Source organism: Ornithodoros turicata, chromosome 5 (genome assembly GCF_037126465.1).
Source record: "Ornithodoros turicata isolate Travis chromosome 5, ASM3712646v1, whole genome shotgun sequence".
NCBI lineage: Eukaryota > Metazoa > Arthropoda > Arachnida > Ixodida > Argasidae > Ornithodoros > Ornithodoros turicata.
Window position 1 is genome coordinate 26,204,219 of NC_088205.1, and position 18,195 is coordinate 26,222,413.

Below are 18,195 nucleotides of genomic sequence, written 5' to 3' on the forward strand. Positions count from 1 at the left end.
TATGCGTTGGGTCACGTTGACCAGTCGAGTCATTTGGAAATATCTCGAGCAACTGTCCGGTTCTAGAGGGGAAAACTCCAACCTGAGGGCCTGCTGCTTACGGCCCGTTGGCCGATGAAAACAAGACATTCCCCTAGGTGAGCTGCGATCCCTGATGCAGAGGCTCACTGTGACTGCCGTAGGGGATGCTGCGGTTTCTGACTACGTTGACGTTGATAAAGATGATGACGCGTGCGCAGCTATGACTGATGACGGTGTGATTGCTGCTGTTGCCTCCAACAGTGCAGTGCAGCAAGACGGTGCCGATGACGCCAGTGAGAAACAAGGCTCTGACATTGACACTTTGCGTCCGCACTGACATGCTTCGAGCAGCGCAACGGCGTGGCTCAGCTCTATGCAATTAGCAAAAGTTTGCAGGAATCGAGTGCCGACACTACTATGTAACAGCTGTCATTGACAAGATTTCTGTGTTTTAATTAAACCTTGCTCTGTAGGACGTTTCTATTCGGTCGTTTCATTTATCCGGATGCCCCGGTATCCGGACGATTTCGCCGGGAACGGCACCGTCCGGATAAACGGGGGTCGACTGTAATTGTTGCGGGAAAAGTCCTAGTGATAAGACAGCTGCCTTGCACCGAACTTGCAGAGGGCAGTTGGTTTTGTCTTCTCGCGGCGGTGAATCATCCCATATGTGTGTGTGTGCGTCGTCCCGAACAATGTGGATTCTTTAGTTTCCAAGTAATCGATTACTTGGTAATTGATTACTGAAAATTGTAATTGAATTACTCAAAAAATTACTGGGCCCCAAAAGTAATCGATTACGTTACAAATTACTCAAAAAAGTAATTGATTACTAGTAACGCAATTACCCGTTACCCGTTACGTACAAGTCTGCAAGCCACAAGTGTCACCAGTGGCGTAGCCACGGGGGGGGGGGGGGAGAACATAATATATGGGGGGGACCAGTGTGACGATCGCGAAAGTTCTTGCAGTTCATGGCGTCTATATAAGAAGCACTCTTGAATGGTTTTCAAAGTATGAGCTTTTCAAAATACTTCCAATCTCGTTACACCACCTCATTGGTCATGACAGCCTATACATGTAATCGTATTGTGAACGTCCAAATCAACTATTTTCGTTCCTTTTTTTTCCATCCTCAGTTTGCAGTGTGCACAAGTATGTGTGTGTTGTCACACACAGGATCAGCGGCGGCGGGGGGGGGGGGGGTCGTATCGAGCCCCCCCTACCTTGGAGGTCTGGCTACGCCACTGAGTGTCACACATCCCTTCTCTCAAGTTTCCACTGCCATTATCTGCACTTGCCGCGTAAGCCAGGTTCAGGTTCAGGAATGCCTAATCCCGTTTAAAACACGGCAGATATCAGGCGTCTATAAGCGTCGGGCAGTCTAGAACAAAATTATATATTACGGTGTCTGTGTGGTGCCGTTAGTGGCTTAGGTGACTTGTAGATGCAGAGTGTAGATGATGTGTGATGTGCTTGGCTTGGCTTGAGCGTCGAATTTCGTGGCACGTTCTGGTGGCTTGTCGTCTCGCTTGGGCGTGCGCCGCTGGGGGTACGTCCTAAGCCTCTGGTCCTCTCTTGGGAGATTCTTCCCCAGTTTACGAGGAGTTGTTTTGTTTTCCTGATGATACCTTTGTTCGGGAAATCGAAACCGAGTGTGGATGTGATCGGATCAGAACCATGCTAGAAGTTCCACAGTGTTAAAGGAGGTAAGAACTCCTATCTGCATGTATTTAGTTACGGGTTTAATAGATGCAATATTGTTCTTCTACGCTTCGTAATTCTATTTAAAATCTATTGTTCAATTCTTCTCCTTCATAACTTGTGCAGCGTTAATACAAAAACGCACTTTCTTTCGTATTCGGGTGAGTATACGCACCGCCGTCCAGATACCTCTATCCATCGTTCCGTCATCTGAAGAATTGTAGCACCCAATCAGACGCCAACGCGGAGGTACACATAACGTTCCGCTTTACCTTCTTCAAGATGAACTTCACTACATGGCACGCTCCGAGCCAACCATCATCCCGAATGACAACGTTTTCGTCTCTGATTTGTTGAAAACGGGAGGCGCAGCCCATTTTGTAGCCGCGCATAATAGATACATAATAGGCTACGCCTCTCGTTATCAACAAATCATGGGCGAGAACGTTGTCATTCGGGAAGATGGTTGGCTAGGAGCATGCTATGTGCTGAAGATACGTACCTGTCAAATTCACCTATATAAAAGGTGTCACAGACAACACGTTGAAATCGCCGTTTGGAGCCGACACAGTCGGCGGGCTCGCTTTTGTACAGTTCATAGCTCCTTTAAGAAGCTGATACTCAGTTTCCACGCAACTGCCCAATATTGCATCGCCATCTGCCAGTCTGACCCTTTCCCTTCCTACCCCTGCTATAAAATATTCAGTTTTCCTTTACGCAAGTGATGCTCGTTTGCAGTTATTTGATACGTTTGAGAAGACTAGATGACCAAAAAGACCATTAACAAGCTTAATTTGGGCATACACAAGATATTCCAAGAGCGGGTGAAGGCTATGTCACGCCAGACTGGTCGATCACAGTCATAAAGACGCACAGGCGCCCGTATTTTACTGCGCCAAAACACTTTCCAGAGGCAATTTATTCCACACACTGGGAGGCCATGTACATTTCCAGACAACCGTGGCGTTTGAAATGCTCGTGCGATAGGTCAACAAGCAGCAAACATTTTGCCTGCATCGGCTTTTGATTGTTTCGTGCCTTCAGGAGATACTATACAAACCGAGAAGGCCCCAAGCACCAAGTGTCAGGGATGCATTGCGTCGAGGGACTGCCTCCGAGATCTGGCTACCATGATGGTGATATTGGATTGTCTGAGGCAGCAAATTTGTTATGTGTCCCGCATAAAAAGCACTGGCCACCGGACAGAAATGGGGAAGAGAGCGAGTTGGTCCGCGCACTTCACCATAACCAATCAATCGATTTAGTTACTTCCAAAAGACCCTGAGGAACTCGTTGGACAGCTGTTTCAGCCTAACTGAGACTTTATCAGCAGTGCGTAGGCAAGCAACATTTGAGGAAGTGGTTTCAGGAGGTCACGCGGAACCTCTGTCAGGGTGAGAGGTTCGGTGTAAAGCCAGCAAAGGGTTTCAGCCTCTCGGCTTTGGTCTTCAACGGTACTTGACCTCCACTGGAGAACTTCACCACACGGTGAGGGACAACCATTGCGTAGAATGATACCGCTATCAAGATTTGTGGGCGCACACCTTTTTGTGACAGTTAACAAAGCTGCGCAAGTGTCACAAGCTGGGTGGTGGTGGTGCTAATGAAAGAGCTCGCTGTCAGAAAAAGTCGTATGCCTCCCGCTTTTAAGCAATCAGAGGTCAGAAAGATGTCATTCGGGATGACGTTTCCGAATGTGTTATATGTGCAGTGAAGTTCTGTTTTAAGAGTGTATTTGGAAGCAGATGAGTCGAACCGAACCTGAACTGAAAACCTTATTAGAGAGTTTTAGTTCATTGGAAGGTGTTCACGACGACAGTTCCGAAAACATGACAAGCCAATTACCCTCTTTCTTTGGAGCGAGTGACATCACATTGCACAGTTTGGATTTAATAACTTTTATCGTAACATTTTCGTAGAATTCTTTCGACGCACTCGCTATGAACGGTTATTTTTAGCTGAACCGGAACTTAACCGAACCGGAACTATTGGGGCTATCTTGGAGCTGAATTGGAACTATCGTTACAAAAATTTTAGTAACTGGTTCACATAGCGTGTGACTGATGTATTGTGACAAGAAATTGCGTATTTATATAGCCTCGTTCCATCAAATTCATAAAGAGCACATATTTACGTAGATTCTCTAACCTGCGAAGATTAGTAACCATTTCATGTCCTGGGGAGTAAATTTCAGGGATGGGGGACTAAAATGGGGCGTAATTGCACTCTAGGGAACTAGAAGCTGTAATTACTCCCCAGATTACTCATTTTTTTTTCGTTATCTCTTTCTCACTCTCTCAATTCACAGGTGATGGTGCTGATTTTGAGCAGTTGGTGAGTGTCTTCGGCATTGGTTGGTGATTGAGCTGATCATCATCGTTTAGTACGCTCAGGACCAATCACTACGTAGGTGAAAGTTACAGGTTACAGGGGTGGTAGCGCAATCCATCAAAATTATGTTTGCTATGTGCAACGAAAACAGGGCGAACGCTTTTCACTTACAATTAAGGTATGCGCAAATTGTCAAATAATGGTAGCCCTTGTTCAAAACTTTTCAGATGAAATACCAATTGGCACTTAACTCTGATCGCGGCACACTGTTAAAACAGAAGTTCCCAACGTAGCACACTCCTAGCGAACCACCGTTCTGAATGATATCATTCTGTGTCCAATATTGTAGTCCAAATACCCGAAACACAAATCCATACTGCTTTCCGGATCACTTTACAAAGCTTGATAAACAGAGCGCAACGCCGAATGAGGAATTCTCTTGCGGAGGACCAGATGGTTACCATGGGAACAGGTGGCCCCCCACACCATCCCAGTGTGTCCCATTAAATAGGCGCACGCACCATTTTCTACGACAGGTTTGTACAAGATGCTCACGAAAAGTATTTCAATTAAGTTACTGAGTACCGGGCAAAAAAGTAACTGAGTAGAGCACTGAATAGTCAATCTAGAAAGTTATTTAAATACCCTTAAAACTAACTCGATACTTTCAAGATACTTTGATGTCAGAGTTGGAGTTCGCTATCGAAGAAATACGAAGAGCATGAAGTTGAAATCAGCATTATCAAAACAAGGATTCGAACCGAACCCGAACCGAAATTTTCATGACACTGTTGAACCCGAACCGGAGCAGAACCGTAGAAAATAATAGCGGTAACCGGTTCGCAACAAAACGGTTCGGACATAAAAGAAGTCAGCATAAGAGTTCCTCTCTATCCCTGAACGAAGACACATTGGTATCATCATCACGCGCCTATATCATGGATTTCAGAAATTTTCACCTAGCAGTCAGACGACGACGTATAGTAAGCATACTTTCAGCGCCTTTTTAACATGTTGAAGCGCAGTTGTCCTTGTGAGCGCCGCGGCTAGCGCCCCACGCACGCGGTGCGGCGTCTACTCTTCAGAGGCGAAGTGCCACGCGGACGAATGAAACACGAATGGAGTAGGCCGGTTATGTAGCTCTACAGGACGAATATGTGATCAAATAAGCGCCCAAGATTTCCCTTTACACGTAAGCAGTACAAATTAAACAAGTCAGAAACATGAGAAGTGGAGAAGGAGCGTACGCAGAACGGTGCCTGTTTGATTGGTTGTGGTTTGAAAAGTAAATGTGGTTCTGCTTATTGGTAGGGCAGTTGTGTCGTGACACATTGCCGTTGTGTTGTGGATTAACTAGTACACTGCTGTGAATTCGGACAGAGTAAGGCTAGCAGGCTTATTTTCGACATGCTTCAGTACGGCTTCAGTACGGATTCATGCTGCGAAGGCAGTGTGCCGGCAAGTACTGTCGTCTCGCTGTCCATCTTATTAGGCTTCCTTTTAGTGTATCTTGCTGGCACTGTGCGTGTGAAAAAAGAGATTTCGGGAACAGAAAGTAGCAGGACTACACCGCTTCAACAGCGTGAACTCTAGTTGCAATAAGTGTTCATTCATTTCTCATTTTTCTCGCTAAAGGGCTACCTCACCGCTAGAGACGTCAATGCAGACAACAGCAGTAAGCTATTAGCCACGCATTTCCTGATAAAAGCAGTTTTATAGAACATATAAAACGGAAGCGTTGAACCGGTTCGATTTTTGGCGTTGCCGAACCGGAAATGAACCGGAACGAAATCAAAACAACGCGAACCCGAACCGAACCCGTATTTTTTGCGGTTCGACACCCTGATTCAAAACGCTTTATTACCTCGCAGGAACAATGCTTTTCAAAATTACTGTCTGATAGCCTTCCCCGTTTTCCTTTTTTAAACACATTACCCCAATACTGAGCAGGCGCTCTAGAGATCTGAACGAATGCTCTACAGAAACGACAGAATTTACTGTTGTTTTTCTCCTTCTCTCTCGTTACGACTTTGTATCTATCGGTCTTCTATCCTGGATGATAGGGGTCTCAATGGTTTACCCGCACACATTTCAGGACAACATATCGCCTCATGCATGCTCCCAAACCTGCCCCTTCCTTTGTGCCAGCAATGTGGACCTTAGAACGGCCTCGTAATCACGCTAGTATTCCGGACCTTCCCCGAAAACAGGCAATCAGCCCTGTGGTAGCCCAACTCGCTTGGCCCACCTCACCTCTACTCATCCTCGTTGCCGACAAATCTTCACCGATGCCTCCGTAATGCCTGACACATCGGGCGCGGCCTTTTACATCACCGATACAGACTATGACCGGACCTACGAATTGTCCTATTCCATGTCCACCGAGGCTGAACTCTTCTGCATCCCACCCTGGAATATATTTCTGACTTGCCACCTGGGAAATGGGTGGTCCTAACCAAGAGCAAGGCGTCCCTCCTCCGCTTGATATCGTCCCGCACCAACCTCATACAGGATATTCCCAGCCTGATCATGCAGACGTACAATAGGCTCCGCGCCAACGGTCATGTTTTGTCCCTCCAACGGGTATCCGGTCACGAGGGCCGGACCGGTAACACACGCGCAGACGCGGCTGCAAGACGAGCTGAGCAGAGCCTGGAACTGAGCTGCTACTCCTGCCACTGCACGTCTGCCCCTTACACTTTTGGCTTACCATTTATCTTGTGGCGACCCGTGGAAGACGATGAAGAGGTGTCTCTGCTGGCACGCGCCACTGCACCTGCCAGCCATTTCTACCCGCACCGTCATATAGCGTGAGGCCACGCACATCTGCCCGCTGGGACATTCTATCATCGCCGGTCAGGACTCTTGTACAGGGACACTACCCCCACTACATTTGGTGACCCGAACAATGAACGTACCATGTTCAGCGTAATTCGGTCCTTTTACCATTCCAAATTTGGCAAACTTCCCGCACTACCACATTCGAAGCCATCGCTGAGGGTCCGGTGCACCGAGTAACCGCTAGGCGACGACGTCACCCCGGCTCACTCAACGAACTTCATCGCAACGCCCGGCCTCAGCACCATGATTCTTCCCAGCTCACCCATCTACTCAGCTCACGTCGCCATGGTCTGGCACTCTGCGTCACGTCGCCACACGCTTAGTGATGGCACTCCTAGGGAGTAGACACCAGCGGCATCTTCCCGAGCATCACGCTCATGCACCGGTCGCGGTACGCTGCTGTCGACCGCACCACCTGCATCTTTTCCCCTTGCGGTCCAAGAACCCTGCCCGCCTCACCTTCCCACTAGGCTTCCACAGAAGATACTGGCAGCTCCTCCAGACGCGGCGCGTGGAAGACGATGAAGAGGTGCCTCTGCTGACGCGCGCCATTGCGCCTGCCAGCCAGTTCTACCCGCACCGTCCTAGCGTGAGGCCACGCCCATCTGCCCGCTGGGACATTCCATTATCGCCGGTCAGGACTCGTGTGGAGGAAGACCATAGCCCTCTACAATCTATTCGCCGCCGGTGTTCTGGCCGTGCCTAAGCATTTAGATCTGAGGCCGCCGACAACAGCAGTCACATGCAGTCCATTGACCTCTCGGTTGCCTTCACTGCGTATCGCTGCAGTCGTCTGGAGGAATCACTGCTGCACCGCCTTTGTCTGAACGTTGCCCGCACCCCATTGCTTCTTTACAAAATGGGCCAATCCCGCTCACCCTTGTGTTCCAGCTGTGGCGAGGTGGCCGACATCCCGCATTATCTTCCGCACTGCCAGCAGCACATTCCACAACGGGAAGCCCTCCGTCACCGTCTAATGCAGCTTGGGTGCAACACAATGTCCATGGCCACCCTCCTTGGTCCCGTCCCTCAGCCTACCCAGTGGGCCGTCACCATAGCCCTGCTCCACTTCCTTAAAGACTCGGGCCTTGCGTCTGTCTTATGACTGGGCCTTCTTGTGCGATGCCGTGCTTGTGTTGCACTAACTGTTTTCTTCTCTTTTTTTCTGACTTTTCCCCTTTTCCTTTTGTTTATTTTGAGTTTCTTTCTCTTTTGGAATAGCAAGCCGGCATTAGCCTGGCTGACATTTCCATTTTTTTCTTTTTATTCTGTTAAACATATCCACCCCCAAACCTGAGACGCTACACGCTACCCCTTCCCAGGGGGACGTGGATGTCCCGAACGTCTCGGACGCTAAAAGCATATGTGCAGTACAAAGCGCATTGCCGAGACAACAACTCGACCTTCGTCCCACGCACAGAGGTATCCTCAAGGTAATTTGGAACATGTGTTGACGTTATAGAAAAAGTATTATGTTAGTAGTAGTATGTGGTTATGTATGATTATTAAATACTGACCTTTGAAAGTATTTCCAAGATACCATGTTTCTCGCAACAGACTCAACAGACGCAACAACAACAAGTGATGAAGTCTTGCAAATTGATTATGATGAATGAGGAAATTCGCTGGTTACTGTACTGTAGTATGTTTAGAGGAACTGCAAGGAGAGATCTAAACTGCGCTGTCTCGCAGTGCCACACTTTTTTGGTGTTCAATACCTTGCGAACGCTCGATCGCACCGGAATAGGACTTATATTCAGGAGATAAATCACCGCATCATCGACATATGATTACTCCAAAAGTGAAAGAGCCGTTCTACAGCCCTTAGAACTATAAGATATTAGCTAAGGTAAAGTATATTTTATCCATGTAAGCTATAGTGAACATACAACACCTTTTGTGTTTGTAGTAGTTGCAAGATTCTTTGCATGATGTTTGGTTAGCGTTCCGTAACATAATTTGTAAAAACCTGGCAGCACGAAATTTAGTCCGTTAATCCAAACTGAGTTACATCTCCGGAAAAATTATACTGCAGCGCCAACTGGTGCCACCTCCATAATTTCGGAGTCTGCGCACTACTTGTCGCGGCGTCGGGCGATGCGGCAAGCCATTGCAGCCAGTAGGAACAATCGTAGCGCGAGATGGGTTGGACATGACTATAGAATCCCATACTGAGCATTAATGGGCTGCGTTGGTACGATTCATATGGCCACAACAACTTTTTGGTCAAAGTACAAAACTGTCAGCAATGTTAAAAATGGATAAAAGATATAAAAGACTCTGGGAAACAACACGGAGACACACTAGACACAAGACACACACTGGACAGCGCACCGGGCGTCGCTTCTGCGTGGTGCTGTCCAGTGTCTCATAGCGCTTTTACACCAACAGGCCCAACGAGATGTTTTGATCAGGATGTTGTTTATTACTCAGGTAAATACTGCAAGGCAGACATAACTACATTAAGACACTTACTATAGGATAAACCTAGGGGAACCAGTAAGCATGGACGACCACGCGACCGTTCCTCAGAGAAATATAACGGGTAGACCAGCGGCGCAAGAACTCTACTTCACCCAGCACCATCACCTTTGCCTCTAAGTGCTCCACAATATACTTGTGTAACGACCAGATAAGAGGGAACATCACACGTATGCTGCGACTCTGGGCGAAGGCCCTGTACCTGTTGCGCCGCAACACAAAGCGGGCAAGATGTTTTATGTGTCAGCAACGTTTCTATGTCCTCAGCGGATGCGCTTTAGTTCAACCGGCGTTACTGGGCATGAGCATCAGTTACGAAGCTGCAATTTCCCACTGTTTCATAAATTGTAAATTATTTTATAATAATGAAAATTAGTTTGAATCCAAGAATATTGTACAACATAATCCACTCCAGAAGGGATACCGTTTGCTATTGTTTATAATGTTACAGCGCGTATTCCTTCGATCAAGCAGGTAATGGGTATGATACGAAGAAATTAAATCAATACGAGTCGCATAGATTACCGTGTGGTGGGCTGGTAACAACACATGCTACATGATCATCCCCTCGAATATTTTTCTCTGACAGGATGACAGGAGCCCCAGAAAGAAACGATGCCTGCGGCTTTCAAATCTTGTAGGATACCGAGCAGCGTGTATTAAGGATGCGGTGGACATACTGACTTGTAACAATTGTGTCAATAATCCTTTGGCGTCCTCATTTCAAGGACAGAGGTGAAGGATGACCCGACCCAAATAAAACTGCGACAGAGTGTTTAGCTGAAATTTGCAGAGAATAGAAGAAGGAGCACCATACGCAGAGTTCCCTTAAATTTCTCGATATGTGATAATAGAGATTTTTAGTGCATCGTCCGCTATCGCCGTACGTCCGCTATCGCTTCGCGTATGTCGCGTACGTGCTCACTGCGCGAAGCCTTTTTATGTTTTGCGCATACGCAGAACTACCAACGCTACTCCTTATGTACACAATGGCGATAGTGCACCAAGCACTAAAACTTATTGACACTCTTAGAAAAAAGGGTGGAGCATTTACACCTTTTAGGCGGTGATAGTTGCCGCATATGTTGTGCCTAAAAGGTTGCAAAGTTATACCTACTACCTACGAATGATAGGGTGTGAACAAGCGATTAAGCAATCGCTCGCACGCGTTACGAGCTAACGAGGGGCGGAGCACTCGTCGAGAAGAGCACGTGATAGAACACGTGCGCGGCTCTCTTCGCGCGTTACGTGAAGGGCGTGGTATACGTCACGCGAAATGTGTCACGTGTCCATCATTTTGAATGTCCTACCACTCGTTAGCTCGTAACGACCGTAACGACTATGAAACGATTGAAGCCCTGATTCGGTGAGCGAGGGCGGCGTACGCATTTTTGTAGCAATTTGGATATTTGATAATTGCTTTTACCACCCTTTCACACCCTTTCTCAGACGCTATGTTGACCTAGGTGGTAACCATAGAAATTAACCACATTTTCACGCCCCTTTTTCTTAGAATGAATTATAAACTGCTTTTGTGACGTTGACGTTTTGCTGTGCACTCTTAAAAATGAACTTCACCGCATAGCACGCTCCTAGCCAACCATAATCTCGAGTGATATCGTTATCTGCCCTGATTTGTTGAAAACGGGAGGCGTACGCCTTTTTTGTGACACTTATGCTGTTCATAATTGTCACAAAAAAGGCCTACGCCTCCCGTTTTCAACAAATCAGGGCAGATAACGATATTATTCGAGATTATGGTTGGCTAGGAGCGTGCTATGCGGTGAAGTTCATTTTTAAGAGTGTGGCTATGCGGCGATGAAGTGCTGCATGCCACAATTTTTTGAAAATTAGATATTTTATCTACTCCGATAACAACTTCGACAACTGGTTCATTTTGGTGAAGTTCTTGGGAGCTACCGGTTCATTCCAGACGCTTCGAGTTTGTGGTTTCTGTTACTACATGGCCTCTTCTTCTTTTCTTACATTTTTTTTTAAAGTTTCTCTCTCCTCTTTCTTTTTCCTCTTACTGCGTAGCTATCGCTGGGAACAATTCACTAAAGGGACTCTGGTTGCAGTTGCATCATGAGTCTTGTCGGCTGGGCTGAAGTGCACATGCAGTTTTCGGCAACCATTGTGCATGTATGTCTGGAGGTGAGCGCGGTAAGATCGACAGCATCCGATTTCGGAATCCTCAAGACACCCGCGCATGTATAAGATCTGCGACCGCAACTGTAACCGCGCTATCTGACATATGGGTGTATCCGCGTCCGCATCCGTGCGGACATTGAATATATTGTCACATCCGCGGTCACTGTATCTGTGGTAGAAATCAGCACGACAAAAATATTATGTTACAAATGTTTGCACTTGTCAGCATGCAAACTATACTGAGGCGCATTACGTCATCCGCTATTGTCCAATAAGAGGCAGTTGAAAGTCAAGGGACCGTTCGCGATGTGCTGCTGTGCTGTGATTTCGGCGCACGTTAAAAAGGCCCGGGTAGGCAAATGGAATCCACAAACCGAACACTGTGACATTGCTCATGATCACAGTTGTCTCGCGGTCGTAAAACCACAAAATTACACTTTTCATATGTAAGGGTGTAGTGGACGAGGAAGAGGGGAGAGCCTCGAGTGTAGGAGACTGAGAGAGCTGGAATAAAGATTCTGTTCTTGAGTCTTACATCATATATCTGTGTTTTCACATATGTGTGATGGGATGTGATAGAGTAGTAATAAGACATACACACACACACACACACACGCACACACAAAAAAGAAAAGACATTTGTCGGGCAAGAAGCCGCTGTATAGGACGCCAAAAGAGAGCAACAAAAAGTCAATATTACAGGGGGTGGGGGATGCAGATTTGCCACTTGTCCCACGGTGGCAAAAAACAGACGCCGGCCCTGCCTAAAAGTCACCATTGACTGTGAAAATGAAGGATGGACACTTCTAAACACAGGCCCAAATTTAAATCGAACGTGCACGTCGTGCGATGTTCCCGTCCATAGCAGTGCGCTCTGATCATTCTTTCGAGGTGCTCAAACGCAATAACGAGTTCTGCCTCCGGCTTACGTTAAAAAGTCCTCCGTTAATAGACACCCATTACTGCAGACGACAATCACATTGTGCTATGTAAATCAACGACACAAGTGCGACGACGCACATAACGCCTTGTCGTGCATCATTTGAAGCAATTATGCTTCTTTTCTTGGGCAATTATTTTTCTTCCGCCCAGAAGGGCGTGAAAAGGACCGTTTTGGCTGTTCCAGCAAGGCCAACCTCTTTGGGTCGTAACATACGTACCTCGTAGGAAAGAGAGGGGGGGGCGAATCCCCCCTTTACCCGGAGGAACGTACACCGTAAAACGAGTGTGATGATCAGCACCTATACATGAAGAACAAAAAGAGGACCCCGTCTTCAATTAACCTGGACGATTTTTCAACCGCCGTCGTCGTCGCCGGTCGAGAGGTCCTGAGGGCTTTCTGCTCAATCAGGCCCTCCCAGGCAGAGCAAAACAAGTAAGAAAAAGAAAACTTACCACCCGGATATAGAGCGGCGTGAGAACCGCGACAGGTTCTTCCCAAACTGTGCTGCTGTCCCTTTCAAGTCGGCGCCGATCGAGTTGGCGACGGAGGAGATATAGGGCCGGCATCGACTGTTCGCTTGGCCCGCTGTGGGACAGCACATTGTCCAGGATAGATCGGTGTTTACAGTGTCCATTTACAGTGTCCAGCAAATGTGTGTGTGTGTGGGCGGGGGGGGGGGATATGCTCGTATTTCGACTGTCGCGAAAAATAGAGCGCGTCCTGATACCAAAGGCATTATTCATTTCAACGTGCGAGACATGACGGGACAGTCTCGTGGGTACACGCGTAATGGAACAGCTGAGAGCACAGCCGCAGTGTCATCGCCGTGCCTTTCAGGAAGGTACCGCGAAGCCGCACATCTATGGTTGTACAGTAAAGTATAGTACGTGTTCGAAAGTCAGCCATCGCCACTGGAGCACATGTAAAGTTTATGGAAATACAGAAAAGTTGTCCTGATACCAAAGTCATTAATAATTTCAACGTGCGAGACATGACGGGACAGTCTCGTGGACACACGCGTAATGGAACAGCTGAGAGCCCGGCCGCAGTGTCGTCGCCGTGCCTTTCAGGAAGGTATATATATACCGCGAAGCCGCACCTCTATGGTTGTACAGTAAAGAAGTACGTGTTCGAAAGTCAGCCATCGCCACTGAAGTACATGTAAAGTTTATGGAAATACAGAAAAGTTGTCCTGATACCAAAGTCATTAATAATTTCAACGTGCGAGACATGACGGGACAGTCTCGTGGACACACGCGTAATAGAACAGCTGAGAGCCCGGCCGCAGTGTCGTCGCCGTGCCTTTCAGGAAGGTATATATATACCGCGAAGCCGCACCTCTATGGTTGTACAGTAAAGAAGTACGTGTTCGAAAGTCAGCCATCGCCACTGAAGTACATGTAAAGTTTATGGAAATACAGAAAAGTTGTCCTGATACCAAAGTCATTAATAATTTCAACGTGCGAGACATGACGGGACAGTCTCGTGGACACACGCGTAATAGAACAGCTGAGAGCCCGGCCGCAGTGTCGTCGCCGTGCCTTTCAGGAAGGTATATATATACCGCGAAGCCGCACCTCTATGGTTGTACAGTAAAGAAGTACGTGTTCGAAAGTCAGCCATCGCCACTGAAGTACATGTAAAGTTTATGGAAATACAGAAAAGTTGTCCTGATACCAAAGTCATTAATAATTTCAACGTGCGAGACATGACGGGACAGTCTCGTGGACACACGCGTAATAGAACAGCTGAGAGCCCGGCCGCAGTGTCGTCGCCGTGCCTTTCAGGAAGGTATATATATACCGCGAAGCCGCACCTCTATGGTTGTACAGTAAAGAAGTACGTGTTCGAAAGTCAGCCATCGCCACTGAAGTACATGTAAAGTTTATGGAAATACAGAAAAGTTGTCCTGATACCAAAGTCATTAATAATTTCAACGTGCGAGACATGACGGGACAGTCTCGTGGACACACGCGTAATAGAACAGCTGAGAGCCCGGCCGCAGTGTCGTCGCCGTGCCTTTCAGGAAGGTATATATATACCGCGAAGCCGCACCTCTATGGTTGTACAGTAAAGAAGTACGTGTTCGAAAGTCAGCCATCGCCACTGAAGTACATGTAAAGTTTATGGAAATACAGAAAAGTTGTCCTGATACCAAAGTCATTAATAATTTCAACGTGCGAGACATGACGGGACAGTCTCGTGGACACACGCGTAATAGAACAGCTGAGAGCCCGGCCGCAGTGTCGTCGCCGTGCCTTTCAGGAAGGTATATATATACCGCGAAGCCGCACCTCTATGGTTGTACAGTAAAGAAGTACGTGTTCGAAAGTCAGCCATCGCCACTGAAGTACATGTAAAGTTTATGGAAATACAGAAAAGTTGTCCTGATACCAAAGTCATTAATAATTTCAACGTGCGAGACATGACGGGACAGTCTCGTGGACACACGCGTAATAGAACAGCTGAGAGCCCGGCCGCAGTGTCGTCGCCGTGCCTTTCAGGAAGGTATATATATACCGCGAAGCCGCACCTCTATGGTTGTACAGTAAAGAAGTACGTGTTCGAAAGTCAGCCATCGCCACTGAAGTACATGTAAAGTTTATGGAAATACAGAAAAGTTGTCCTGATACCAAAGTCATTAATAATTTCAACGTGCGAGACATGACGGGACAGTCTCGTGGACACACGCGTAATAGAACAGCTGAGAGCCCGGCCGCAGTGTCGTCGCCGTGCCTTTCAGGAAGGTATATATATACCGCGAAGCCGCACCTCTATGGTTGTACAGTAAAGAAGTACGTGTTCGAAAGTCAGCCATCGCCACTGAAGTACATGTAAAGTTTATGGAAATACAGAAAAGTTGTCCTGATACCAAAGTCATTAATAATTTCAACGTGCGAGACATGACGGGACAGTCTCGTGGACACACGCGTAATAGAACAGCTGAGAGCCCGGCCGCAGTGTCGTCGCCGTGCCTTTCAGGAAGGTATATATATACCGCGAAGCCGCACCTCTATGGTTGTACAGTAAAGAAGTACGTGTTCGAAAGTCAGCCATCGCCACTGAAGTACATGTAAAGTTTATGGAAATACAGAAAAGTTGTCCTGATACCAAAGTCATTAATAATTTCAACGTGCGAGACATGACGGGACAGTCTCGTGGACACACGCGTAATAGAACAGCTGAGAGCCCGGCCGCAGTGTCGTCGCCGTGCCTTTCAGGAAGGTATATATATACCGCGAAGCCGCACCTCTATGGTTGTACAGTAAAGAAGTACGTGTTCGAAAGTCAGCCATCGCCACTGAAGTACATGTAAAGTTTATGGAAATACAGAAAAGTTGTCCTGATACCAAAGTCATTAATAATTTCAACGTGCGAGACATGACGGGACAGTCTCGTGGACACACGCGTAATAGAACAGCTGAGAGCCCGGCCGCAGTGTCGTCGCCGTGCCTTTCAGGAAGGTATATATATACCGCGAAGCCGCACCTCTATGGTTGTACAGTAAAGAAGTACGTGTTCGAAAGTCAGCCATCGCCACTGAAGTACATGTAAAGTTTATGGAAATACAGAAAAGTTGTCCTGATACCAAAGTCATTAATAATTTCAACGTGCGAGACATGACGGGACAGTCTCGTGGACACACGCGTAATAGAACAGCTGAGAGCCCGGCCGCAGTGTCGTCGCCGTGCCTTTCAGGAAGGTATATATATACCGCGAAGCCGCACCTCTATGGTTGTACAGTAAAGAAGTACGTGTTCGAAAGTCAGCCATCGCCACTGAAGTACATGTAAAGTTTATGGAAATACAGAAAAGTTGTCCTGATACCAAAGTCATTAATAATTTCAACGTGCGAGACATGACGGGACAGTCTCGTGGACACACGCGTAATAGAACAGCTGAGAGCCCGGCCGCAGTGTCGTCGCCGTGCCTTTCAGGAAGGTATATATATACCGCGAAGCCGCACCTCTATGGTTGTACAGTAAAGAAGTACGTGTTCGAAAGTCAGCCATCGCCACTGAAGTACATGTAAAGTTTATGGAAATACAGAAAAGTTGTCCTGATACCAAAGTCATTAATAATTTCAACGTGCGAGACATGACGGGACAGTCTCGTGGACACACGCGTAATAGAACAGCTGAGAGCCCGGCCGCAGTGTCGTCGCCGTGCCTTTCAGGAAGGTATATATATACCGCGAAGCCGCACCTCTATGGTTGTACAGTAAAGAAGTACGTGTTCGAAAGTCAGCCATCGCCACTGAAGTACATGTAAAGTTTATGGAAATACAGAAAAGTTGTCCTGATACCAAAGTCATTAATAATTTCAACGTGCGAGACATGACGGGACAGTCTCGTGGACACACGCGTAATAGAACAGCTGAGAGCCCGGCCGCAGTGTCGTCGCCGTGCCTTTCAGGAAGGTATATATATACCGCGAAGCCGCACCTCTATGGTTGTACAGTAAAGAAGTACGTGTTCGAAAGTCAGCCATCGCCACTGAAGTACATGTAAAGTTTATGGAAATACAGAAAAGTTGTCCTGATACCAAAGTCATTAATAATTTCAACGTGCGAGACATGACGGGACAGTCTCGTGGACACACGCGTAATAGAACAGCTGAGAGCCCGGCCGCAGTGTCGTCGCCGTGCCTTTCAGGAAGGTATATATATACCGCGAAGCCGCACCTCTATGGTTGTACAGTAAAGAAGTACGTGTTCGAAAGTCAGCCATCGCCACTGAAGTACATGTAAAGTTTATGGAAATACAGAAAAGTTGTCCTGATACCAAAGTCATTAATAATTTCAACGTGCGAGACATGACGGGACAGTCTCGTGGACACACGCGTAATAGAACAGCTGAGAGCCCGGCCGCAGTGTCGTCGCCGTGCCTTTCAGGAAGGTATATATATACCGCGAAGCCGCACCTCTATGGTTGTACAGTAAAGAAGTACGTGTTCGAAAGTCAGCCATCGCCACTGAAGTACATGTAAAGTTTATGGAAATACAGAAAAGTTGTCCTGATACCAAAGTCATTAATAATTTCAACGTGCGAGACATGACGGGACAGTCTCGTGGACACACGCGTAATAGAACAGCTGAGAGCCCGGCCGCAGTGTCGTCGCCGTGCCTTTCAGGAAGGTATATATATACCGCGAAGCCGCACCTCTATGGTTGTACAGTAAAGAAGTACGTGTTCGAAAGTCAGCCATCGCCACTGAAGTACATGTAAAGTTTATGGAAATACAGAAAAGTTGTCCTGATACCAAAGTCATTAATAATTTCAACGTGCGAGACATGACGGGACAGTCTCGTGGACACACGCGTAATAGAACAGCTGAGAGCCCGGCCGCAGTGTCGTCGCCGTGCCTTTCAGGAAGGTATATATATACCGCGAAGCCGCACCTCTATGGTTGTACAGTAAAGAAGTACGTGTTCGAAAGTCAGCCATCGCCACTGAAGTACATGTAAAGTTTATGGAAATACAGAAAAGTTGTCCTGATACCAAAGTCATTAATAATTTCAACGTGCGAGACATGACGGGACAGTCTCGTGGACACACGCGTAATAGAACAGCTGAGAGCCCGGCCGCAGTGTCGTCGCCGTGCCTTTCAGGAAGGTATATATATACCGCGAAGCCGCACCTCTATGGTTGTACAGTAAAGAAGTACGTGTTCGAAAGTCAGCCATCGCCACTGAAGTACATGTAAAGTTTATGGAAATACAG